This window comes from Bos javanicus, chromosome 10 (genome assembly GCF_032452875.1).
Source record: "Bos javanicus breed banteng chromosome 10, ARS-OSU_banteng_1.0, whole genome shotgun sequence".
Taxonomy (NCBI): domain Eukaryota; kingdom Metazoa; phylum Chordata; class Mammalia; order Artiodactyla; family Bovidae; genus Bos; species Bos javanicus.
The window spans coordinates 47526962-47540101 of NC_083877.1; positions in this window are offsets into that span (position 1 = coordinate 47526962).

Consider the following 13140-nt stretch of genomic DNA (forward strand, 5'->3'; position numbering starts at 1 on the left):
TTCTTATCACTTCTAAAAAAATATAAATAAGTGATAGCAAAATTGTGAATATTAAGAAAAAGTTTTACTAGGAAAATTCATGATGTTTATTTATAAACATATGTTAACATATAGCCATATTTTAATAAGGAGTAGGAAATGGCAACCCACTCCAGTAATCTTGCCTGGAAAATCCCATGGAGAGAGGAGCCTGGCGGACTACAGTCCATGGGGACATGACTGAGCATATTTTAATAACATTTGGATCTAAATCTGTTTAAGAATCTGCTGAAGGGAGTCTCAAATGTCTTTAGTTACATTTTTACATGAGACAGTTATAAATACAGACTAACAGGTGTGTGCAGTACCAAATCAGCAAGTGGACTGACTCTCCACAGTGATGAACAACTTTTGATATATTTCTGAACAAAACAAATTACTGATTTCCATAGGATTTATACTCATGAAAAAAATCAGTTTCTGTTAAGATAAATCCAAACTGACTTCAAGTTACATGTAAAAACAGAAGTAGGTTCTGTTCATGCTTAGTTGCTCAGTCATGTCTGACTTTTGCGACTCCATGGACCAGGCTCCTCTGTCCATGGAATTTTCAGGCAAAAATACTGGAGTGGGTAGCCATTTCCTCCTCCCAGGTTGGGGAGATCCTGGGATCTGCCTAACCTAGGAGTCGAACTCACATCTCTTGTGTCTCCTGCGTTGTAGGCGGATTCTTTACCCACTGAGCCACCTAGGAAACCCCACGCTCATATAATGATAAAGAGGTTTTTCCACTATGTGGATACCTGCTGGAACATTTAACAGTCATGCCAGACTTGGAAAAATTCTTCCTTATCTGAAACTATCAAATTGCAGGCCACTTAGGATTCCCAGTGTATCCACCACAGGAGGACAGTGTTCCTATGTCACTGTGCTGACCAAAATCCCTTCTTCAAATTACCAAAATACCTCCTGAGATATGATATCATCCCATTAAGAACCACTGCTTAAGTCATGAGATGAGCTTATCTGACTCTTCCCCAGCTGTTCTATCAAGAGCTTGTCTCCCCTCCCCACTCCGATGCCGGGGTGACCACAGGGGCTGAGCTGATGCCTGTTATCCAGTGCACGGCTGGTGTGGCTTTCCTGGGACATGGCCCAGCTGCTGTGTGTGGTATTGCACACAGGGCGAGCAGCACATAGTCCACCAACTGGGATGTGAGCCAAGGAGAGGGAGGAGGAGAGGTTTCTATCACATACCCCATCAGAGGATACGTCTTGACTCCTAAACTTTTACTATGAACATAACAACAGCTTATTCAGCAGGATTCCTCTTGCTGCTCCTCCCACTTCCAGTGATTGAAGGATTCAAGATCTCTGGAGGGTTGAATGCTGATTCATCAATTCCTCTGTCCAGGCCCTTGCTAGCCCACATGATGGTGATGGTGATGCCATCCTATAAAGTACTAAAAGACACCCTCAAGATGCTTCAGTAGGAAAATGCCATAATATGCTGATTTTGTTGTAATAAATCCACAGATCTGTAGGGTCTACAGCGTGAATGTTCCCCTCCCCCACCTTCAGTCCTCAGTCAGCTCAAACCTTTGGGCAGCCCTGGATTTTTCAGTCTGTATGAATCAGGCTGTGGCTCCTCCTGGTCACTGCTGATTGTAATCATTCTGACTCTGAATTAACTCAGCAAACACCTATTAATCTCCTACTACGTGTAAGGCTCTATGCTCAGCCCTGAGAGGGAAACATAAAAGGGATTATTAAGACAGGGTCTCTTGAGGAACTCATAATTTAAGTTTGTGAAAAGAAAGTGTGCTGTGTATTTCCCTGACTGCTGCTTTTGGATTAGTAACTTGAGATAGATAACTTGCTGAAGTTTATTCCAGATGGTTTTCCAATAGGAATTCAACTGGTCTCCTACCAATATCTTAGTAATTGTGTGAGATATGAGGACTGGGAGAAAGAATCAATACCTTAGACATTTAAAAAATTGGGGCATAAATGACTTTCTCCTACATAAACATAATTGCTTTGGAATCTGCATCTTGCTGGAAACTGTAACCTCTTGCCTTGTAAGAGATTCAGTTTTATCTTGAGGCCAGGTGGAAGAGTCACTATTTAGAGTCTGCTAAGCATTTTTTTCTAGTGATTTCTGGTGAGCTGCTTTTATTTTTCAGCTGACAATGCACATTGGATGTGACCTTCCCAGGGAAAAACTGCAAGCTAAAAAAATTATATGCCTTTAATTAGTTCTTTGACATAAATACAAAAATCATATTTTCTTTTAGGAGCACTTCAATTCTGTTCCCATGATTAAAGTGCACTAATAAATTCAAAGGATCACTCAACAAGTTATAAGAGTTCAAGGACTAGAACAGTACTGACTTGTTCACATTCCAGACTCTAAATGATGTCATTTAAATTGGTGAAAAAAATAACTTCAAGAAAAATGTATTGAATCAGGCAATACAAATTTGACAAAAGATACAAGAGATGTATTTCAAATAACCTGCGTATCAAAAAGATCATCAAAGATCATCAAGATCATCAAAAAGAGAAATTGAAATTTTCTGTAAATGTGCTACCATAGCATAACATACCATGAAATGAGGGCAAGGTTTTCTGAAGCATATTCTTCGCAAGTCTTGTTTTTGACAACTTGCGTTACTAGCAGAATAGCTTCTCTCTTCCCAAATAAAAACTCTTTAAGGAACTCTGGAGGAAAAGAAAATTTAACAAGTTACCACAACTTAGAATTAAAAGTGCTTCCCAGGTGGCTCAGTGGTAAAGAATCTGCCCACTAATGCAGGAGATGCAGGTTAGATCCCTGGGCTGGGAAGATCCCCTGGGGAAGAAAATGGCAATCCACTCCAGTATTCTTGCCTGGGAAATCCCATGGTCAGAGGAGTCTGGCAGGCTACAGTCCATGGGGTTGCAAAGAGTTGGCCATAATACTTATGCCCTTATTAGCAACTAAACAACAAAGAAGCAGAATAAAAATGAAGTTATAAAATTATCAGTGATATGATTCACATTTTAAAGTTTGTTTTGTATTGACAGAATACCTTCTTTACTTTTTGTTGCTGGTGGTTTCAAATTTCCAAGTTGATAAGCATAGTAATTTTTCCTTCAGAAGAAATAATGGTATTTGGTTATTAATAAAGTTATGTTCCCATGTGTAACCAAGTAAGCCTATTTTTATGTACTAGGGGTGGGTATTGGAGGATGAACATCTGTTGTTTTTCCCTGGCATCCCTGTGCTCTCTCTCCTGGGATAGCACCCCCTTTCTTGGAGGAACTGGCCCTCCATCACTCCATGAGGTTTTGGTCCCACTGCTGACAGTGGTACCCTTCCTTGGCCATGGTGATTGGCCCAGGGAGCATCCCAAGACTAGGCTATGCCAGTCAGAGGCTTCCCTCGGAATGGTGTTGCTCTTCTTTCCTCTGAGGTTGTTAGGCTAGTTTAATATATGCTGAAGATGTTGGCAGCAGTGGTCTCCACCCATGATTTTCTCCACTCCATGGAAGAGACCTGATCACTGGAGGAGAACTGGAGATGGAGTGAGAGACAGAGAGAACCGTAGACGGGTTGCTGTGGTTTGGTATCTTTTGATGATCCAAGTTCCCATCCTGCTTGACAATACCCTGTGCACCCTTATTGCCAGCATATCGCAATCATTATCTCAACCTTGTTCCCAGCTGTAAACAATAATAGTGATAGGAGTAACAGTGAATACTTACTGAGCTTGTTTGTTTAAGCTGTGCCAAACCCTGTAGTCCCAGTGTCTTATTTTGTTCTTACAACCACTGCAGAAGTATTGTAGCCTAGCAGAAATACTGCCTCTAGTTTAAAGTTGAGGAAACAGACACAGAGAAGTTAAGAAATGTGTCCAAGACTACATTTTCTAGAGACAGAGCTGACATCCGAAGTTAGGAAGTTGCACCCCACAGCCTCAGTGAGGTTTCCAAGATTCCAATATGAGAGATGCAGACACAGGAATTCATGCCTCCTCCTTGAAGCCCTCCTGCATTACAGACGTGATATTAAACTCCCTATAATCTCAGCCTTATTTACCCTTATAGCCACTTCTCCAAGAGGTTAACATAAGGGGCAACACAGAGTGTGGTTAAGAGTCTGGGTTCAAATTCTAGCTTGACCTCTTCTAGTGACCTCAGCTTTAGTTTCCTCATTTGTAAAGTGGGGATAAAAATATAGTACCTCACTCTTGACATTGTTGCCTGCATTTAGAGAAGGATCTGTCTCTTAGTATGTAAGTGTTAGTTGTTATCATCCTAATGTTCTCCAAATGTTTTTGATGTCCATGTTGCCTCTCTGGGTAGAGTTTAAGGTTTGTGAACCTTGAGTCCCTTGTCCCTCTAGCATCCTCCAAAGAGGCTGATGATACATCACACAGTGTGTGAGGAGGAACACCGAGTAGGCACTTATGGATTAAATGCCTGTGGGTGAAGCCTGCTATTTTTTGACTCAGTGTCCTGACTCATAAGCATTATTAAAGATGCATAAGGGAAAAAAAAAAAAAGGGCTTCCCTAATAGCTCAGTTGGTAAAGAATCCACCTGCAATGCAGGAGACCCCAGTTAGATTCCTGGGTAGGGAAGATCCCCTGGAGAAGGGATAGGCTACCCACTCCAGTATGCTTGGGCTTCCCTTGTGGCTGAGCTGGTAAAGAATCCGCCTGCAATGTGGGAGACCTGAGTTTGATTCCTGGGCTGGGAAAATCCCTTGGAGAATGCAAAGGCTACCCACTCCAGTATTCTGGCCTGGTGAATGCCAGGGACTATATAGTCCATGGGGTCAAAAAGAGTTAGACACAATGGAACGACTTTCACTTTCAAGGCAAAAATGCTCATTTGGAATTTTGCTTTTCATGCCCTATATTCACATTATCTGTGACAGTGGAAACCTACATTAAATGTTGTGTTAGTCTCTCAGTTGTGTCCAACTCTTTGTGACTCCATGGACTGCAGCTTGCCAGGCTCCTCTGTCCATGGGATTTCCCAGGCAAGAATACTGGAGTGGGAAGCCATTTCCTTCTCCAGGGGATCTTCCTGACCCAGGGATCAAACCCAGGTGTCATGCATTGCAGGCAGATTCTTTACCATTTGAGCCACCAGGGAAGCCTTATGTTTCTGCCCTATAAAATCAGAAGACCTGAAAATCAGACACACTTTCTGGGAAGTTCCCCAGTCCTGGCTCAACATTTGAAAGCCTGACCTTCCCAGCAACCATCCAACAGGTGGTGGCTTGGGGAGGACCACGGAAGGGAGGGAACTGGAGAGGAAATATGAGCTCTGAGAAAACAGTTGTCTCTTTCAAAATATCACCAGCAGAATGAGGCGCGTCACATCCAGCTGACATTTTCATTTTATTGAAGAGATGCAAACAAAGGGTTGTGTAAGGGCTTCAGCATTTATTGAATCAGGGTTAATAGCCCTTGGGGCTTTACTTAGCGAAATCACAAAGATCACCAGGCTTACGTTACTAGAGTCATCTTAGAGATGAACAACTTCATTATTTGTCAGCTGGTGACATCCATTAGTAGGTAATTTATCTCTGCAAATTATGTGCATGAGCTTAAAGTGCCAATTTCAAATTTGAAAGAAAGAACAAAGCATTGGAGGTGGATTCAGAACCTGGATCTTCTACCTGTACCTGTGTGACAATCCAGAGTCTTCTATGTAAAACAGATATAATGGGTGAATTGTGGTGAGAAGTTGAGATAATATATGGCAAGTACCTAAACCGTGCCTTGAAAACATTTGGTGCTCAAAAAATAACTTCAATGAAAGAGATGATGTCAAAAGGCAATGGACAAAATGGCTGGGTTGAATGTTACCAGATTTTCATTCAACAGTTACTTCCTAATCAAACATTTGGACCAGGCTATATCCAATTTAAAGATTCAGATGCATGTGTGCATGCTAGCTGAGTTGCTTCAGTCTTGTTGGACTCTGTGCCACCCTCTGGACTATAGCCGGCCAGGCTCCTCTGTCCATGGGGTTCTCTAGGCAAAAATACAGGAATGTGTTGCCATGCCCTCCTCCAGGGGATCTTCCCAACCCAGGGACTGAACCCACATCTCTTATGTCTCCTATATTGGCAGGCAAGTTCTTTACCACTAGTGCCACCAGATACATACTTTAAAAATGGAGTTTACCCCCTTAAAACTAACATTTGAACGAATGTTCAACTGGCCTCATTACTGATAAGTTTCTCTGTCTTTGTATTTTAACTGGTACCTTGTAAATATGGGGCTTTTGAGTATAAGAAAAAGGTTTAAAATAGGAATAAAATGTGTGACAATACCTTCTTATCACATTCTTGGCAGACATTATTGATAAATTACAGTTTTTCTTTTCCTTGTTGCTGAACCCAGATGTGGTTTCTCTTTTTCAACACATTGCTCCAGATAGACTTTCCTAATTGATCACATTTGATGTTTGAAATAAATTCTATTTGTCATCCTGGCTTAAATTCAGATAATTGAAAAAATAATAGAAGCCTATGGGGTAATTGGAGAAGGCAATAGCACCCCACTCCAGTGCTCTTGCCTGGAAAATCCCAGGGACGGAGGAGCCTGGTGGGCTGCAGTCCATGGGGTCGCTGAAGGTCGGACACGACTGAGCGACTTCACTTTCACTTTTCACTTTTACGCATTGGAGAAGGAGGTGGAGGCCCACTCCAGTGTTCTTGCCTGGAGAATCCCAGGGACGGGGAGCCTGGTGGGCTGCCGTCTGTGGGATCGCACAGAGTCGGACACGACTGAGGCGACTTGGCAGCATGGGGTAAATAATTTAGCCAGGTGGGCCCTATGTGCCCCTCAAATTAAATCACAAGCAACTATCTATGAGGTTCAACTCAAGGGGACAAAACCAAAAACCCATCCTTCTTTATGACTCTGATTTTGCTGGTTATAATATATTTGGGGGGTTTTGTTTTTAACTATTTGATTAATTTATTTGGCTGCACCAGGTCTTCGTTGCAACATGCAAACTCTTAGTTGTGGCAAGTGGGATCTAGTTCCCTGACCAGTGATTGAACCCAAGGCCCTGAATTGGGAGTACAGAGTCTTAACTGCTGGACTACCGGGCAAGTCCCATAAAGTAGTTTTTATGTTGAACTACTGGTATGGATTTGAATCCACGCAACATGTTTGCTTTGAGACCTTGCTGTGTGTAATACCTGGAGTTATCACCAATATGACAGTGCAGAAAGCACAGAAGCAGTCTGTAGAGGGATCTGGGGGTTGTGGTGCCAAGTGCATGCTGCTCCCTGTCATCAGAGGAGCAGAAAGGATGGACGGAACCTGCACACGAGAGCCCACTGCATGCTGGAGGCCTCACTGGAGCTCTTGCCTACAGCAAGGCACACGAGGTTGTTCTCCAAGCCAGAACTAACGGTGTGGAGGCTTGAGGTAGACTCTGACGATGACTCAGAAGCCAAAGTATTTCTCATTATCCAAAATTTAAATGTTTAGCTTGGAGGAAAAGTTAGGTCCAGTGGTTCATACCATCCCCTAGGCAGCTCCTTTAACATTAGCGATTAGTGCTCTGGCTCTACTGGAGATGGGGACCAGAGCCAGTAGGAAAACCAGCACATCAGAATGGCCATGGATTTGCAAAGTATACTCTTAAAGTCCAAGGGATTCCAGGAGGATTCTGGAAGCAGTTATGGGAGTGAATAGGAGGCTGAGAGGCAGGGCTTGAAACTATGTCCAGATCCTTGACATATTTCTCACTCTCTCTAGTGCTTCTGCCCTGAATTCGTGTCTGTGCTTTCATCCTCATTGCCATCTAGTTTATTTTCAATGCAGCAGCTATAGTGAGTCTGTTAAGACAGAAGTCACGTTAGGCAACTCCTTGACTCAGAACCCTACAGTAGTTTCCCCATTTCACTCAACGTAAAGGCCAGATTCCTGGCCAGACTCTTCAAGGCCTTGCACAGTCTAGCCCCCTTTACCTCTCCAGTCTCTTCTGCCGTCCCTCTCCTCCTCGCCTACTGCCTCCCTGCCACCCTGGTATCTTTGCTGTTGCCCCACTGTGCAGGTGTGCTTCCACGCAGAGCCTTTGCTCAGGCTACTCCCTCTCCTGGGTGCTCTTCTCCCAGACACCTACTTGGTGGTTTCCTCACTCCCTTCTCAAATATTTGTTCAAATCTCACTTTCTCTATGAGAACATCTCTGACTTCCTTCCCTATTGCAATTTTCCCCACATCAGCTGGGCACTCTGGATTCTCCTTCCTCTAGTTTACTTTTCTCTTTCTTGTTTTATCACCTTTTATTTATACCACTGTTTTTACCATGATTTACCAACATACTACGTATATTTACTATATGTTGATTTACTCTGTTTATTGTTTATCTACCTTCTTGCTGAGAAGGAAGTTTCATAAGGGCAGGGATATTTATCTGTTTTGCTCACTGATGTTTTCCAGAACACTGCCTGACACATAATAGGATTTCAAAAAAACATTTGTTGAATTAGTGTATGAATAAATGAATGAGTTTTTGGGTCCCTCACCTCTTCATCAACCAGAGCAACTTCATCTTTAAAATGAGCATTAATGTTAGATCTCTCTGTAAGATTTCATTTTCAGTCTGTTCGTAAAATTTTATTTGAAAAAGTCCATTTAGAAACCACCTCTCTTGTCCAATGCTGCCTTTACGTATATTAGGGGGACAGCGCCCAGAGGAGTGACTGGTCTGGTTAGAGCAGAACCGGGAGAGGAACCATCTCTTTTATTTATAATCTCACCCTTCTTCAGTCTTTCACTCTCATCATGCCCACCTAATGCCTTCCCTACTTCTTCCTTATCTCTTTACACCTGCTTTTAAAGAAGAAGCATTTCATAATTATTTCAATCAATAGTTTCACTGCTGAGAAATAGTAGCAGAGCTACTCTCTGAAAACTCTCCTCCCCTGCTTCTTTTTAAAGCTCTGGTTACCATAAGTGACAGGTTTATAAGTATGTGATAAGCTGGGTTTTCTGTTTCCAGCTCAACCACCTCAGGTGTGATTAGGCTTATTGATGCTGTTATTACCAGCAATTAGCTTACATAAATATCTGTATTCTTCTGGCTATGCCAAGTTCCTAGAAATTTCGCAAGCATTTCTCACATATGCAAAGGTTAATGAAGTGATAAACATCACCATCTGTTCTCTATTTTCCTCCCCAGGATTTTTTTTTTCCCCTTCTCTTCTTTTTTATGGTATCTTATGAGAAAAACAGTTGGTTAATCAGTCAGCCAGAGTTATAAACCCTTCCTGGGCTTTATCTTGTTTCCAACTCTAAATAAAAAGGAAAAAAAAATCCACAAAAGAATTGCTAATGCTTATCTCAGTGAGATTTTGATGTTCTGGAGTGAACAATTTGACCAGAAGGACAATATTAAGGTGCTGATGACAGAGCATCATAAGGGTACCCCTCCTTCTAGGATGGGTGGTCATGGTGGTTGCAGGGGCTCTTCCCTCAGTCCGAGATGCCCTGCCCCCAGGCCTACCACGGTTGGCCTACCTCGGTCTCCATATCAGCACCGTCACCTGAGACAGGGCTTCCCTGTCGCCAGTCTATCACATCACTCTTGTGTCATTTCACGTTACTTCCCATACCTTGTTTAGCTATCTTTTAAAACTCATTTACTGTCTGTCTCCAATCCCCTGGATCCAGGACCCCTCTTTCTTGTTCCTTTCTGTATTCCAGTGCCTGGAAGAAGGCTTGACATGAGTTGCATACTTCCATATAACCATGTTTTAGAAGCTTGTACCTCATTTAGAGTTATTTATCTCTGGGTCACCTGAATATCTTTTATTTTTTTTTTTTGCAGACACAGTCCTTCCCACCCTGTGGAAGCAATTCCCTATATTTTCTTATCTTTGTTTGAAATACCCAAAGTGGTTTTATTTTCATGATTGGACCTGTCAACAAGTGATGAGATCACCACTCAATATCTGAAATGAAAAACAAAAGTGAGGTTATTGCCAATTATAGGTAGATGGCTGTGTTGGTCAGGCATATCCGTTTTGAGCAGAGAAGGCTGCTAATATCTTTTAGGGGTGTTGGGGAAAGCATGGAGGTCAGGGATTGGAGGACTTTTTGAGGCAAAACTGATGAGGTTCTCTGCAGCTGCTGGCTGATACAGCTGAGACAGTTGTTGACTGGTAGTCACTCAGAGGCAGGTTTACAGAAGTGAGTCCATCTGATTGACTAGCCTCCAGAAGTGAGGGTTGATACTGGTTGGTTGGTTTTAGAAGTATGTTCAGTGCGGCAAATTGTTGATCAATGAAACAGGTTTAATACCAGTTTTTGTGACTTCTTATTACCATAGTTATATATCAGTCTTTTCCTAAAGTTAATGGGAACTTATTGTAAGGCTCAGCCCTAATCAATACACTCACTTAGTCTAGTTCTGAACTGTAGGTCTGTTTCCGACTATGCCCCTTATTAATGTTGTGACATTTTTTGAAAAAGTTACTTAACTTTACTAAATGTCTTGCTCCTCGTTTTTAAGATGTGGCTAATGATACCTACTTCTAGGGTTATTGTGAAGATTAAATGTTACAATGGTTGTGAAAACTCTGTAAACTTCTCAAAACTCTGAAATCTTCTCAAAATTTGATAATGTATTCCAAGATGGTGTGTAAATTCTAAAGTGCTATAATAAAAAATATATCATCTTTTTTAGTATTTATATTATTATTATCTTGCCCTGTTCTTTAAGACTCAATTTAAGTCCTTTTTCCTCCAAGAAAATATCCCTGACTACCCAAGTCCGGAGAAGGAAATGGCAACCCACTCCAGTATTCTTGCCTAGGAAATCCCACAAGCAGAGGAGCCTGACAGGCTACAGTCCATAGGGTCACAAAGAGTCAGACATGACTTAGCAACTAAACAACAACAGCAACCCAAGGTTGAATTAATAAACTGATCTTTGTATTCTCTCAGTTTTGATGTTTATCATCTATACCACACAAATTAGCCCTTATAATTTTTCCACCTTGATTTATTCAATGTATTTAATTTCTGGTGGTTGGTCTTATTTCCTCGAGCACATTTTAAGTTACTTAGGGCACAAATCTTATCTTCATTAACATTAAAGAATAGCGGAGTTGGAGAGCTCTTGAAACCAGGAGCTCTGGTCCTGGTAGCTAAGTAGTAGCACAAGTATCCATACCTCTGTGTGAACCTACACAGACATAGCTAATCAATCAACAGCACTCTTTGCTGCTGAGTCCGATGTTGTCTTAATAATCATTTCAACATTGCACTCCAGGCTACCACTGTAAGTTCAGTGGAGCTTATGCCTGAGATGAAACCTACTTGCCATTCTGGAGCTACTCCAAGCTTCTCATTTTCCAAATGAGGAAATTAGGACCCAAAGAGGAAGTGACTTGCTCATGGCATGCATAGCCAGAACTAGAACTCGTGTCTCCTATTTCTTGTCATCTTCTTTCTTCAGTGTTGTTAATATCCCCAAGGGTGCCTGACACAGTTGCTAAGTTCATACTGGGTGCTCAACAAACACTTATGACCATCTTTCTCAGGGTTGAGTTTACTCAGGTATTTGAAAAGCAGAGTATTTCACAATGTTACTGACATCGTAATTTAATATCATTGGCTCTGCTTGGGGTGACAGCTTAATTCATGATTGTGAATTATTTGACATCTCAGTTCAAATTTGTAATTTTCAAACTCTTTTCCTCCTGTAATGAGATCCACAAAAGATATCCCAAATCTATTAAATACAAAACCCCTTTCAGCACTTGCAACAGTCTTATATCAGTCATGCAAATGGAGTCTATAGTTGTACAAAACCTTCTTGGTTAAATGTGAAAAACTATATCAATCGTATTCATAATGAACATTAGATTTAAAAAGCTTAGTTCTAAAAACATATTTGCCCAAAACCAGTTTATTCTCCTCCAAATGATTTAAGACTGAGTTTGCTGCTTATGAGCAAATTATTATTGCCAGTTCTTTTTCCAGGCACTTAGAAAGGTGCTTAACAAAATGCAATTAAAGGCAATCAGTTCAGTTCAGTCACTCAGTTGTGTCCGACTCTTTGCGACCCCATGAATCGCAGCACGCCAGGCCTCCCTGTCCATCACCAACTCCCGGAGTTCACTCAGACTCACGTCCATCGATTCAGTGATGCCATCCAGCCATCTCATCCTCTGTCATCCCCTTCTCCTCCTGCCCTCAATCCCTCCCAGCATCAGAGTCTTTTCCAATGAGTCAACACTTCGCATGAGGTGGCCACAGTACTGGAGTTTCAGCTTCAGCATCATTCCTTCCAAAGAAATCCCAGGGCTGATCTCCTTCAGAATGGACTGGTTGGATCTCCTTGCAGTCCAAGGGACTCTCAAGAGTCTTCTCCAACACCACAGTTCAAAAGCATCAATTCTTCAGCACTCAGCCTTCTTCACAGTCCAACTCTCACATCCATACATGACCCCAGGAAAAACCATAGCCTTGACTAGATGGATCTTTGTTGGCAAAGTAATGTCTCTGCTTTTGAATATGCTATCTAGGTTGGTCATAACTTTCCTTCCAAGGGTTTTTAAAATCCCACAGGAAATACCATTGCTCTTTGGGGCCTCTTGTTGTAAACTAGACCCCGACATGGGAAAAAGGAGATTGGAGAGGAAGGTTTCCATGCTCAGAAGCAGTTCAGACCAGCAAATCCTTTGAGAGAATCCTTACTATCCATTAACATATGGCAATAGTTTTACCTACAACAGTAGCCAAGCCATACTCATTCCTTTTCACTTGCTGTGTTATCTCTGAAAACACTGTGCCTTCTACAAATACGTTCAGTTCTTTAGTTACAAGCCTATTAAATTTAGGGCTTTTCTCCTCAGAGTACTTCTCTTCCTCATTTCACTTTGTAAAAGAAAATATAGCAAACTGAAAAAGACAGTTTATTAAGGTGTATTAGGATTCCCTTGTGGCTCAGCTGGTAAAGAATCCACCTGCAATGTGAGAGACCTGGGTTTGACCCCTGGGTTAGGAAGATCCCCTGGAGGAGGTCATGGCAACCAACTCCAATACTCTTGCCTGGAGAATCCCCATGGACAGAGGAGCCTAGCAGGCTACCATCCATGGGGTCTCAAAGAGTCTGACATGACTGAGCAA